Raw genomic sequence first — 15,161 nt, 5'->3', positions numbered from 1 at the left:
TCTGACATGTTGAATAATTATGGCATGATTCTTTACTGGTTGTTCCAGGGTTAAGTTCTTTCTCAGAGATAACTTTTTCACTTTTAGCAAAAAGCAATGGAAGAAATGTCTCCTACTCAGAGGGCACATGAGTTTAGCAGAACTGAAAAAAAGTGGTAAATCTGTGATTTGAGAGAGAAAAACCACCCCCCCAGGTTTTTTTAAATGTCTACCTTGTTCCTGTAAAATGGAATTAGACAATTCCACTGATCACCATTGATGATGTACATTGATAGTTGCTATTGCTCCTTTTGGTAGCTCCTGACTGTTAGCATATGCTGTAATTGGAGACGGAATTAATTGATTAGTATGTGAATTCTACATACTAGAATAAGGTCCTGTTTACAAGGTTACAGGGACTTGGATAATGCAATTAGCCTTCACCATGCTCAGGGATGTGCGTGCTTCAAAGTTTAGTGCTCATGCTGAACCAGCAGAGATTCAGAGCAGACCAGTGAGAAAATGATATCCTGGTCATGCTGCTGGAGATATGCCAGGACACATGCTTACAGGAAACATTGTTCAGGGTTATCCCTTAAAGTAAGTTTGCTCAATATATGGTTATAACTGAACCTTATGCACACATCAGAAAACTGGTATACAAATTGGTTGCAGAATCATTTGGAAAAGAGAATAAATGTTTTTTTTTAAAAAGCAAAGAGGATGAAAAATAGAGAACTCATATTTCATCAGGTCTCGCAGGTAGACTTAAGAGGTGACAGAAAATACTGAAGAAAATTGTTCAACTACAGAAACAAAAAGATGGATAACTGGCAACATGTATAATAGGTAGCCACTCCAGGCGCTGCTCCACACACCACTGACCACCTCCAGGCGCTTACCCATTGTCTCTCGAGATAAGGAGGCCAAAGAAGATAATAGGTAACAGAGCAAATCTCTCAAGTATGCCTCAGTCATGCCAGCCAGGTTACATCATTCAACACATTGGGTGCTCCAGTTCCTCCAAGCAGCAACTCTGAGTTTCCAAAAATCATAGAATGTTATAGAACAGAAGGCTATCTAGCCCATCATGTCTGCATCAGCTCTTTGACAGAGCTATCCAATTAATCCCACTCCCCTTCTCTTTCCCCATTGCCCAGCGTTCTTTTCCTTTCGGGTATATTTCCAATTGCCTTTTGAAATTTACTATTGAATCTGCTTCCACCACCGTTTCAGGCATTTGAGATCATAACAACTGGTTGGGTAACATAAATTCTCATCGTCGCCCCTCTGGTTCATTTGCCAATTATTTTCAATCTATTTCCTCTGGTTACTGATCCTTCTGCCACTGGAAACAGTTTCTTATTTATCCTATCAAAACAATAACTTATATTTATATAGTGCCTTTAATGTAATGAAACGTCGATGGTGCTGTACAGGAGCATTATAAAACAAAGTATGACACCAAGCCACAAAAGGAGATGTCAGGTCAGAAGACCAAAAGGTTGGTCAAAGAGGTAGGTTTTCAGGGATGCACAACAGGCCAGAATTAGAGGAGTGCAGATACCTTGGTGGGTTATGGGGCTTGAGGAGATTACAGAAATAGGGAGGGGCGAGGTCATGAAGGGATTTGAAAATATGCTTGAGAATTTTAAAATCAAGATGTTGCTTGATCAGGAGCCAATGTAGGTCAATGAACACAGAGGTGATAGGTGAATGGAACTTGGTGAGATTTAAGATATGGGCAGCAGAGTTCTGGATGACCTAAGTTTATGGAGAGTAAAATGAGGGAGACCAACCAGGAGTACATTGGAATAGTCAGGTCTAGAGGTAACAAAGGCATGAATGAGGGTTTCAGCAGCAGATGAGCTGAGACAGGGGCCAAGTCAGGCAATGTTACCCTTTAATAATTTTGAACACTTCCATAAATCTCCCTTTAACCTACTCTGCTCTAAGGAGGACAACCCCAGCATCCCCACTCTCTCCATATAACTGAACTCCTGTATCCCTGGAAGCCAAACTGTGTAGTCTATCTTTATTATTTATTGACCTTACGAGTCAAACATCTGTTGATTGATATATAGTGACTAACAGCTGTGTTTACATGTTTCATGACTACATGATGCACATTAGATTACGGGTTATTGAATCTGTTCTTGTGTTTATGGGGAATTGTGCCAAATCCTGGCTGTGTTCTCTCCACTGCCAAACTAACCTCTTTCGATTTTAGTGGAGGCAAAATGGTCAGTTTTGATTTGGTAACTCTGTACTGTTGCCTTGTTATTATTGTTGCTTCTTCATGAAGGTCCTAAAGAAGCAAGATAAAAGACGTCTGCCAGAAGTAATATCCTATTTAGAGGACAAGTTATAATTTGAAAATATTCATCCTTGTTTTCAAGCCTTTCCAAAGCCTCATCCCTCCCAATCTCTTGGATCTCCTTCAACCTACAAGCCTTTGTGATCTTTGTGTTCCTTCAATTCTAGCATCTTGCACATCCCTGCTTTATCGCTCCACAACCGGCAGCAGTGCTTTCAGCTGCCTTGGCCCTAAACTCTGGAATTCTCTCCGGAAACCTCTCTGCCTCTCTACTTCTCTCTCCCCCCTTTAAGATACTCCTTAAAACCTACCCATTTGACCAAGCTTTAGGTCATCTGTCCTAATATCTCATTCTGTATCGTGGGGCAGAGTTTTCACCACAGAGCTGGGAAACAGAAGACAGATTTGTTTTCAGGTCAGAAACATGCCTCCTTTGGGAAACTGATTGAAGTTCCGATTTTCATGTGGGTAAGCTCTTAGTTGGTGAGGAGATGAGTTTCCTGTCTAATTAGAGCCAGTGCGGGCGGGAATGAATGCATGTTAGATGACATTTATACAACCACGGCAGTCATCACTAAGGCTGCTGGTTGTCCCCAGGGAGAAATCTGATGATTGTGCCAATGCCTTCTACAGCACGAGTGAAGTGAGATGTCACAGGGGAGGCCTGGCACCTGGGCAGAGCAGCCCATTGCTTCAATCGATACCAACCTGGGTCTAATGCTGGAGGCCATGAGGGAGACGAGGGAGGTCCTCTTCCCAGAGGATGGCAGGAGAAGGAAATCTCATGCAGCAGGGGCACCTCACTGTTCAGCATCATCTCCCTCCACCTCCTCCTCTCTCACCTCCTGCTCCTGAAATGATGTGCTGTCTCCTTTCAGGGCCTCATTGTCCACAAGGTTCACACATCTCTGGAAGACTATGCTACGGAGAGCACAGCAGACCACCACAATGACTGAGACCCTTGCAGGAGCATATTTCAGGCCACCACCCAATCGGTCCAGGCACCAGAATCGCATCTTCAGTAGCCCGATGACCTGCTCAATGGCTGACCTACTGAGCAGGTGGCATTGATTGTATTGTCTCTGTGCCTCTGTCTGGGGCTCCTGTAGACTGTTGAGTAGCCATGTCTTCAAGAGACATACCTTGTCCCCTATAATCCATCCACGCACTTTGGCGGGTTGAAGTGAAGATCTGGCGCAGCCTGAACTGGCGGAGGATGAAAGACTCCTAGCAGTTGTCTGGGAAACAAGCACACACATGGAGGAAGCTCTTGTGCTCACAGACCAGTTGGGTGTTGAGAGAATGGAAGCCCTTCCTGCTGATGGTTCTCACTGGCCAGTCACTAGGTGCCCTGATGACCACATGGGTGCAATTGATGATGCCCTGCACCTGAGGGAATCTAGTGATGGAAGCAAAACCCTATGCCCTCTGCCCATGCAAGGCTGCATCAGTCGTTAAATGAATGAGCAGTCCAGCACGGCCAAAGCCGGCATCAATGACCTGCGAGAAGTGGTGATGTGCAGCTATTTGTGCAATGCCACCAAGGTCCAGAGCTGCCCCTTGGAAGGAGCCAGAAGTGAAGAGGTTCAGGGTCTCAGGGACTCCGATGGCCACTGGCAAGGCATGGTGACCATTGCTGCAAGGTCACTCGCAATGAGAGCACAGAAGTCTCTGACCATCTGCCTGGAGAATCGCAGGCTCATGTGGCATTGGGTCCCAATCATCTCCGGGTAAATCCGTCTTCGGCGATAGATCCTGAGTTGAAGGTTTGGCCGTCGTTCCCTTCCTGCCCCTCTTTCCTCTTCCATGCCCACCTGAGGCCGAGCGTTCTGCCCTTCCTCCGGAGGGTGTTGCCCCTCAATGTCACTGGGCCCAAAATCTGACAGTCATGTTCCCATTGCCAGCTGGAACCTTCCTTCTGGTCAGGTGGGCACCCAATTATCCTTGGCAGCCTTGCCCCTGCAATGTCAAGCAGGTGCTGACACTGTTCAGTGCCCAGGTACTGAGTGTCCACTCTCCCCGTCACCTGCGCAGTGCTAACGGTACCACCTTACCAAGAGGTGAGTCGCCTTTGTCCTGCTGACCCTCCTATGGGGCCAGGGTGATGGCCTGGGGCAGCCATGACTGGCTCCTAACTCTGTACCACCTCCCCTCAGCTGATTTGTTTCAGAAGGCATGTTACCTGTCCGCCCTGTTAAATTTGAACTTCCAACCCCGAGAAGCTCTTAACAAGATTTTCAACATCTTTAATTGGTCTTAATTGGGAGGAGTGCGATTCCTATTCTACCCTCCCCCTGCCTTATTGATTATTGCGTGCACTGGGATCAGCACCTTGCAATTGGAACACTGCCACCACAAGTATTTTTAGCCCCCCTCCCCCAAGCACCAGCCCCCCCACCCCCACTCTCCATTTCCAACTTCGGGCGGCCCCAAAAGTTCAGGCCCAGTGTCAACATTTAAGGAGCAAGATAAATGCATGTGCTGTTACTGTGTGCACTCTGTGAGGTACATCTTCATATAAATATAGATATACACTTTGATTCCATATCTATTGAATATTTAATCTTATTACCCTTATTAATTTTTAGAAATTAATTTGATCTTAACTTTGTGGTGATTTAAAGGTGGTTATTCTTGTTGCTGCAATCAGAGCCATTTTTCAGTTTTATTTCATAATCAGTTGGATTAGGCACCTGAGTACAAGACAACAATTGTTGTGCATAGATGTTTACTTTATTTTATTTTTAATAGAAACATAAACCTCTGAAAGTTCCACTGAAAACATCATTCCCAAAGGAGTTGGTTGCTGCTAGGTACTCTATCATTAGCAACAAGTGTTCAGTGTAAACGACTCCACAGTTCATGCAGCTAATTTCTCCAAACGAAATCTGATTTACCGCTCAAGAGAACATTCACAACAGGAAAGCTGATTGTTTTATCAACACATCAAGTACAAGGAATGGCTGCTGAGGACAGAATACTTAAGCAGCAGCTAGATGCTTATAATGGGAAGATGGTAGTGTCAATATTCTGGAAGAATACAACCAAATGGATCAAATGTCCATCTTCATCCAAAGCAATTTTAGTTCTTTATTGCTTTTAAAATAAAGCTTTATCTAAACCATGGCAATTCTCTTTCCATCTGCTCATTTAGTCTTCCATCCCTGACAGTCTGTTGAGAGTAGTGAGGTAGGGGATAAGGTTACAGGGACGCAAGAGGGCACTGGCAAGCAAGAACTTGGTTTAAAGTGTGTCTACTTCAACGCCAGGAGCATCCGGAATAAGGTGGGTGAGCTTGCAGCATGGGTTGGTACCTGGGATCCTGATGTTGTGGCCATTTCGGAGACATGGGTAGAGCAGGGGCAGGAATGGATGTTGCAGGTTCCGGGATTTAGATGTTTCAGAAAGAACAGAGAAGAGAGTAAAAGAGGGGGGGGGTGTGGCATTGTTAATCAAGGAAAGTATTACAGCGGCAGAAAGGACGTTTGAGGACTCGTCTACTGAGGTAGTATGGGCCGAGGTTAGAAACAGGAGAGGAGAGGTCACCCTGTTGGGAGTTTTCTATAGACCTCCGAATAGTTCCAGAGATGTAGAGGAAAGGATAGCGAAGATGATTCTCGACAGGAGCGAGAGTAACAGGGTAGTGGTTATGGGGGACTTTAACTTTCCAAATATTGACTGGAAATACTATAGTTCGAGTACTTTAGATGGGTCTGTTTTTGTCCAGTGTGTGCAGGAGGGTTTTCTGACACAGTATGTGGACAGGCCAACCAGGGGCGATGCCACATTGGATTTGGTACTGGGTAATGAACCCGGCCAGGTGTTCGATTTAGATGTAGGTGAGCACTTTGGCGATAGTGATCACAATTCGGTTAGGTTTACCTTAGCGATGGGCAGGGACAGGTATATACCGCAGGGCAAGAATTATAGCTGGGGGAAAGGAAATTATGACGCGATTAGGCAAGATTTAGGATGTGTAGGATGGGGAAGGAAACTGCAGGGGATGGGCACAAACGAAATGTGGAGCTTATTCAAGGAGCAGCTAATGCGTGTCCTTGATAAGTATGTACCTGTCAGGCAGGGAGGAAGTTGTCGAGCGAGGGAGCCGTGGTTTACTCAAGAAGTTGAAGCGCTTGTCAAGAGGAAGAGGGCGGCTTATGTTAGGATGAGACGTGAAGGCTCAGTTAGGGCGCTTGAGAGTTACAAGCTAGCCAGGAAGGATCTAAAGGGAGGGCTAAGAAGAGCAAGGAGAGGACACGAGAAGTCATTGGCGGATAGGATCAAAGAAAACCCTAAGGCTTTCTATAGGTACATCAGGAATAAACGAATGATAAGAGTTAGAACAGGGCCAATCAAGGATAGTAGTGGGAAGTTGTGTGCGGAATCAGAGGAGATAGGGGAAGCATTAAATGAATATTTTTCGTCAGTATTTACAGTAGAGAAAGAAAATGTTGCCGAGGAGATTACTGAGATACAGCCTACTAGGCTAGATGGGATTGAGATTCACAAGGAGGAGGTGTTAGCAATTTTGGAAAGAGTGAAAATAGATAAGTCCCCTGGGCCAGATGGGATTTATCCTAGGATTCTCTGGGAAGCCAGGGAGGAGATCGCAGAGCCGTTGTTGTTGATCTTTAAGTCGTCATTGTCGACAGGAGTAGTGCCGGAGGACTGGAGGATAGCAAATGTTGTCCCCTTGTTCAAGAAGGGGAGTAGAGACAGCCCTGGTAATTATAGACCTGTGAGCCTTACTTCGGTTGTGGGTAAAATGTTGGAAAAGGTTATAAGAGACAGGATTTATAATCATCTTGAAAAGAATAAGTTCATTTGCGATAGTCAGCACGGTTTTGTGAAAGGTAGGTCGTGCCTCACAAACCTTATTGAGTTTTTCGAGAAGGTGACCAAACAGGTGGATGAGGGTAAAGCCGTGGATGTGGTGTATATGGATTTCAGTAAGGCGTTTGATAAGGTTCCCCACGGTAGGCTATTGCAGAAAATACGGAAGTATGGGGTTGAAGGTGATTTAGAGCTTTGGATCAGAAATTGGCTAGCTGAAAGAAGACAGAGGGTGGTGGTTGATGGCAAATGTTCATCCTGGAGTTTAGTTACTAGTGGTGTACCGCAAGGTTCTGTTTTGGGGCCACTGCTGTTTGTCATTTTTATAAACGACCTGGATGAGGGTGTAGAAGGGTGGGTTAGTAAATTTGCGGATGACACGAAGGTCGGTGGAGTTGTGGATAGTGGCGAAGGGTGTTGTAGGGTACAGAGGGACATAGATAGGCTGCAGAGCTGGGCTGAGAGATGGCAAATGGAGTTTAATGCGGAGAAGTGTGAGGTGATTCACTTTGGAAGGAGTAACAGCAATGCAGAGTACTGGGCTAATGGGAAGATTCTTGGTAGTGTAGATGAGCAGAGAGATCTTGGTATCCAGGTACATAAATCCCTGAAAGTTGCTACCCAGGTTAATAGGGCTGTTAAGAAGGCATATGGTGTGTTAGCCTTTATTAGTAGGGGGATCGAGTTTCAGAGCCACGGGGTCATGATGCAGCTGTACAAAACTCTGGTGAGGCCGCACCTGGAGTATTGCGTGCAGTTCTGGTCACCGCATTATAGGAAGGATGTCGAAGCTTTGGAAAGGGTGCAGAGGAGATTTACTAGGATGTTGCCTGGTATGGAAGGAAGGTCTTACGAGGAAAGGCTGAGGGACTTGGGGTTGTTTTCGTTAGAGAGAAGGAGGAGGAGAGGTGACTTAATAGAGACATACAAGATAATCAGAGGGTTAGATAGGGTGGATAGTGAGAGTCTTTTTCCTCGGATGAGGATGGCAAACACGAGGGGACATAGCTTTAAGTTGAGGGGTGAAAGATATAGGACAGATGTCAGAGGTAGTTTCTTTACACAGAGAGTAGTAGGGGCGTGGAACGCCCTGCCTGCAACAGTAGTAGACTCGCCAACGTTAAGGGCATTTAAGTGGTCATTGGATAGACATATGGATGTAAATGGAATAGTGTAGGTCAGATGATCGGCGCAACATCGAGGGCCGAAGGGCCTGTACTGCGCTGTAATATTCTAATTCTAAATTCTAATAATTCTAATTCTAATAAAGTCTGTTACCTTGAAAAGATGTTGATTATGATTCTATGCAAGGGAGTAAGTCACATACAACACAGAATGAGGCCATTTGACCCATTGTGCCTGTGGCAGCTCTTTGAGAGAGCTATTCAATTAGTCCCATTCCCCCATTGTCCTACATATATTTTTCTTTTAAGTTTATATACCCAATTTCCTTTTGAAAGTAACAACTGAATCAGATTCCACCACACTTTTAGGCAGTGCAATCCAAATCATCACTACTCACTCTGTAAAAATAAAACAATCTCAACTTCCCTCTGGTTCTTTTGCCAATTATCTATATTTGCTGCACTTCTGTCTATTTTGAGACATGTGATGAAACAATTTGCTAATGGCCTATCATAAAATACAATGCAAACACAGCATTTTAAAATGGAGATGGCTTCACTCTCTGGTCTTTAAAGAATTATAATTGCTGACCATTCACAGTTTAAATTTACAAGTACAAGTTTGAGATGCAAAATGGGGCAACTATGAATCAATGAAATTCTCTCAATACACAATATAGGGTCCAATTTTCTTGACTATTGCCCTCAGTTGACATCAATTATCCAGACAAAGGTCAGGAAATAAAGGGGACACAGATCTGCCTTTGCATTCTTCAAATTTTTTGGGCCTTCACCAGAAGGAGATTAGGGGAAATGAAAAATGATTCTAGAGTACATTTTTAACAAGCCAGGTAACATATTGGGAAAGCCGATGCATTGGAACAGCCTTTAAATAATGTTTATGTAAAGACCAAACAGGCTTTCATTTACAGAAGTATTCCCCAAGCAGGTATGTAGAGTAGCAGGGGAGTCATCCATATTTGATGTGAATATTGTGATCAACAATATGATCACTAAGAAGCTGATGTACTTGTGGAATCAAGAAGGCGCCTGAGAATATGAAAATAAATGAGTGATGAAGTTGGGCAGCGGTGGAGAAAATTATGCAATTAAGTGCAGAGCTATTACCAAAAGGGAGCTATTGAGATCACAATATTGGAATCTGTTATCAAGAAAGCAATTCTGATGCTTTTAACCAAAGCAACATTTCCTTCCTTGTTGAATTAGAAACATTCTGATCTGTGAAGCGGTTTAGTTTTTCCCCATATTCTGATTCTGGAGGGACAAGGAGTTTACATCTGGAAATTCAAATGTGTCTAAATGAATGATTGCAGCAGATTTAATATTGAGATTATTTTGATCTTAAAACTGTCAATTTGCTAATCCTCATTTAAAATATTTGAATTTATTTTTTGAAAACTGGATCACAAATTGCACTTCTGCTGAATCATTTTAGTGTACATTATCTTTAAAAGCTGGATATTTGAGGATAATTACACAGAAAAAAAATGAATAATTAGTGCAATACAAACAAAATAAAGCAGCTCAGTTACCTGTCTAACTGCAATCCAGCTCAATAGAAGAGTGCTTTCATCGCACTAAAATGTTAGCTAGGGGCTGGAGTTTATGCGCCCATTAATCACCATGGAGACAAACATTTCAGGTTCCAGAAAAGGTCAACTAAAAAGAGCTGTTTACAAAATGTGTTGTAGCAGCTGCATAAAATAGAATATTTAACTTCTTGTTAAATTAGGAACAAAACTACAGAACATGTACTGTAACACAAAGTACGTTTATTTATCTATTTTGACTCAGTCTTTTGCTGGTTTAGTTTAAAAAGCTCGAATCGGATTACTGAAGGAGAATGATTGAAGTCTTTGAAGCCCATGTAACATCAAGGTTAATGGTCCTTGGAATGACTTTGCCTTCAGTAGTTTCCTCTTTCGGGAAGTGACCAGACCTTATTTTGCATTTTCTTCTGATGCGTAGTCAAGATTAATCAATCGTTTGTGAAAAATCTTCATCCTGCAACCATGTGATGAGAGCTAGATTGCTCACATACTGCATCCATTGCTCCATTTTTCTTTTACAACTTAAGTTGAGGTAAATAGACTTGCAGGGCTATGGGGATAGAGCAGAAGAATGGGACTGATTGGATAGCTCTATAGAGAGCTGGCATGGACTTCATGGGGTGAATGGCCTCCTTCTGTCCTGTAATGAAAGGAAGCTATATGAAGAAGGTTTCAGTTTTTACTGAGCCGTTAGCGCTCTACATTCTGTCCTTTATCTCCCTGGCTTCTTTCAGTTAGGCTTTCAGTGTCTGATCAATAAAGTTGGCTCTTCTCACTGTTGTGCTCAATTCCAGATCAGCAATAATATTTCACTAACAGCTGCAATCATTTCACCAGCCCTTTTACAACTCTTTAAATGTCCCTTGATTATAGTTCACAACTGATTGAGCCATCCAATAAAGTGGAAACACTGTTTAGGCATTCACAGCTCTAGACAAGGTAGATATTTTCACATCAGTCCTGCATCATTTTCATGCAATTTATATGTTCCCACCTGTTTCATGTCCCACCACATGCCTGAGGGAATGCAACTCCAACACAAAAGGAGAAAAGACTCAACTTAAATGGTTTCTTGTTCCAATTTCCTCTTCCCATTGATGCCAGAACCAGGGATTGGTGGGGTATTAGGCAGAGTAAAGACAACCCGAAAGTGCAATGCTTTTTCAGAAAGCTGCAGAATAACATTCAACAAACAGTTAACGCAATCAGCATTTGTGCCAATTGATACCCCAATTTATATGAACCAAATGAACTTGGCCAGCAGATTTCAAAATGTGATCACAACACCTGTTGGCACGGAAAGAACCCTCACTAGTGATCCCGCACAGAAGGGAATCATATTTTGAGTGTAATCTTCAGTAGCATATAGTGTTCTATTAAAAGAAACAGATGACAAACACTTGTAATCTGACACCAGCTGCTGTACATGATAAACAGTAGTGGCACAATTAGCTGATTAACAGATTTTCCAGCATTCTTTTTTACTGAATATGGTTATTCTTAAAATATAGGCAATGGTTTGATTTATATCTGACAGAGCACAGTAAATTGCTATCACAACTCACTAGAGATGAACCCTTTCAAAAACAGTAAGCCTGAAAACTATCATATGGTGGTTTCCACGTGCAATACAGAGTAACCATTCATCTAAAGATGATAATTTTCTACATTAGATCACTGTAAATCTGGCCCTGCTACAACTTGCATCAAATAATGTGGCTTTCAGGTGACAATTTTAACCAAATAAATCCATTCAACATCAGTCAACTAACTATCAAACAAGCTATATAATATATGGCAATCCATTATCCAGGCGATTGTGCCTGTTAAGAACTATTCTTGTGCTTCAAAGCATTCATATCTAGATTCTTCACTGCTTTATAAACCACAGGTTGCTGTTTTGGCTCAGTCTGGTAGTGGAAGGGGAGCCTTAGCTGGTCAGGAAGTGGTGCTCAGCTGAACTACTGGACTCACTGTTGTATTGTGTGACTTGGCTTCAGGTCAGAGTCTGTTTAGAGGCAATACAAGGCATCATATTTATCACTAGAACTGGCAAGCTCCAACTGTTCTTTCATCTTCCTCATGCTATAGCTGCCTCCTATTTAACATGCACTGCTGTTTTTTATTGCAAGGATTGAATTTATATAAATAAGGTATATTATCTATGCATCACAATTCAGAATTAGTAGCAAGTGTCAATCACACCTGAACCTGATTTGGATGTCAAAGTTGAAATCCTAGGGCTGGATTTTCAAGTCAAGGGCAGGAAAGGGAATTTGGGACAGTTTCTGGATTCCAAACACTTCCCCGTGGGGAAACAGAATTGAGTCACAATTTTCACAGGGGCGACCCCTTAAAGTGGTGTGGCAACAGATTTGGTGGCTGATTAGCAGCCAAGAGGATGGGAATGATGAGGGTGGGCCAACTGAAATGCAGACTGGATTTAAACTCCAATGGCTACCTTTCACTGCTGAATGAGGAGAGTGAAGAGTCACATTGAACTTTGGGCAGCATTACTGATTTCCATGATGTCCAAGAAAGCCAGAGCCTGGAACCAGAGGCAGGGCAGCCCCTTCTTTTTCAGACAGCAACCTAGAGGTTATGCTCTAGGCTGAGGGAGGAGAGAGGTCCCCTTCCCAAGGGTGTGGGAGGAGGCCACCTATTCAGAACAAAAACAGGCCTATGTTGAAATTGTAGCCACTGTCAGATGAACCTGGAGCCAATGTAGGAAACGGTTCAATGACTTCATACACTCTGGCAAGGTGAGTGCAACATCCAAATCTTAGGACAAGTCTCTAGGGATTCACTCTCCAACAGACACCCATCAGCAGACCCTCATGGCATATGCTGTTCCTGAATGTGGGAGAGGTGTACACCCAGGGCACATAATGACCCATCAGAATGGCTCATAGTGCTGTGGAGGACCTGCCAGTACTGAAACATGCAGCTTCTAATGAATAGGGGCAGTGCCATTGCCCACAGAGGACAGCAATGCTTTATCTCACTCATCCTTGAAGAAACAGGAAGATAACACCCACAAAAGGGTCCAAAGAAGGCCCAAACAGGCAGAGGGGTACCAAACTTTCAAATCATAATGGCATTAGAGGATCGAGCGATGGAGATAGCCAGGATTGTGGAGCAGGAGGAAGTTGGCCCTGAAGATATGGGCATTCATGGTATAGATGCTGATTACAGAGGGCAAAATGCTTATAAAAGGGGTGCATTGTCCTCCATCCATCCGACAGCATGCTGAACATGGAGTCAAAGAACAAAGAACAGTACAGCACAGGAACAGGCCATTTGGCCCTCCAAGCCTGCACCGATCTTGAGGCCTGCCTAAACTAAAACCTTCTGCACTTCCAGGGTCCGTATCCCTCTATTCCCATCCTATTCATGTATTTGTCAAGATGTCTCTTAAACGTTGCTATTGTACCTGCTTCCACCACCTCCCCCAGCAACAAGTTCCAGGCACTCACCACACTCTGTAAAGAACTTGCCTTGCACATCCCCTCTAAAAACTTTGCCCCTCGCACCTTAAACCTATGTCCCCTAGTAACTGACTTTCACCCTGGGAAAAAGCTTCTGGCTATCCACTCTGTCCATGCCGCTCATAACTTTGTAAACCTCCATCATATCACCCCTCCACCTCCATCGTTCCAGTGAAAACAGAGTTTTTCCAACCTCTCCTCAGAGAATGCCCTCCAGACCAGGCAACATCTTGGTAAACCTCCTCTGTACCCTCTCCAAAGCCTCCACATCCTTCTGGTAGTGTGGCGACCAGAATTGCACGCAATATTCTAAGTGTGGCCTAACTAAAGATCTGTACAGCTGCAGCATGACTTGCCTATTTTTATACTCTATGCCCCGACCGATGAAAACAAGCATGCCGTATGCCTTCTTGACTACCTTATCCACCTGCATTGCCACTTTCAGTGACCTGTGGACCTGTACGCCTAGATCTCTCTGCCTGTCAATACTCCTAAGGATTCTGCCATTTACTATATACCTCCCACCTGCATTAGACCTTCCAAAATGCATTACCTCACATTTGTCCAAATTAAACTCCATCTGCCATTTCTCCTCCCAAGTCTCCAACCGATCTATATCCTGCTGTATCCTGACAATCCTCACTGTCCGCAACTCCACCAACCTGTGTCGTCCGCAAACTTACTAGTCAGACCAGCTACATTTTCCTCCAAATCATTTATATGTGCTACAAACAGCAAAGGTCCCAGCACTGATCCCAGCGGACCACCACTAGTCACATCCCTCCATTCAGAAAAGCACCTTTCCACTGCTACCTTCTGTCTATGACAGAGCCAGTTCTGTATCAATCTTGCCAGCTCCCCTCTGATCCCATGTGACTTCACCTTTTGTATCAGTCTGCCATGAGACTTTGTCAAAGGCTTTACTGAAGACCATATAGATAACATCCACTGACCTTCCTTCAATAATCATCTTTGTCACTTCCTCAAAAAACTCAAGTTAGAGACACGACCTCCCCTTCACAAAACCATGTTGCCTCTTGCTAATAAGTTCATTTGTTTCCAAATGGGAGTAAATTCTGTCCTGAAGAATCCTCTCTAATAATTTCCCTACCACTGACATAAGTCTCACCAGCCTATAATGTCCTGAATTATCCTTGCCACCTTTCTTAAACAAAGGAACAACATTGGCTATTCTCCAGTCCTCTGGGACCTCACCTGTAGCCAATGAGGATGCAAAGATTTCTGTCAAGGCCCCAGCAATTTCTTCCCTTGCCTCCCTCAGTATTCTAGGGTAGATCCCATCAGGCCCTGGGGACTTATCTACCTTAATGCTTTGCAAGACACCCAACACCTCCTCCTTTTTGATAATGAGATGACTGAGACTATCTACACTCCCTTCCCTAGGCTCATCATCCACCAAGTCCTTCTCCTTGGTGTATACTGATGCAAAGTACTCATTTAGTACCTCGCCCATTTCCTCCAGCTCCACAGATTCCCTTCTCTGCCCTCGAGTGGGCCAACCTTTTCCCTGGTTACCCTCTTGCTCTTTATATACATATAAAAAAGCCTTGGGATTTTTCTTAATCCTGTTTGCCAATGACTTCTCATAACCCCTTTTAGCCCTCCCGACTCCTTGCTTAAGTTCCTTCCTACTGGCTTTATATTCCTCAAGGGATTAGTCTGTTCCTAGCCTTCCAGCCCTTATGAATGCTTCCTTTTTCTTTTTGACGAGGCTCACAATATCGCGCGTTATCCAAGGTTCCCGAAACTTACCAAACTTTTCCTTCTTCCTCACAGGAAAATGCTGGCCCTGGATTCTAAATCAATTGATGTTTGAAAGACTCCCACA

The sequence above is a fragment of the Heterodontus francisci genome, chromosome 31 (assembly GCF_036365525.1).
Source record: "Heterodontus francisci isolate sHetFra1 chromosome 31, sHetFra1.hap1, whole genome shotgun sequence".
NCBI lineage: Eukaryota > Metazoa > Chordata > Chondrichthyes > Heterodontiformes > Heterodontidae > Heterodontus > Heterodontus francisci.
Note: the sequence above shows the minus strand (reverse complement) of the source record.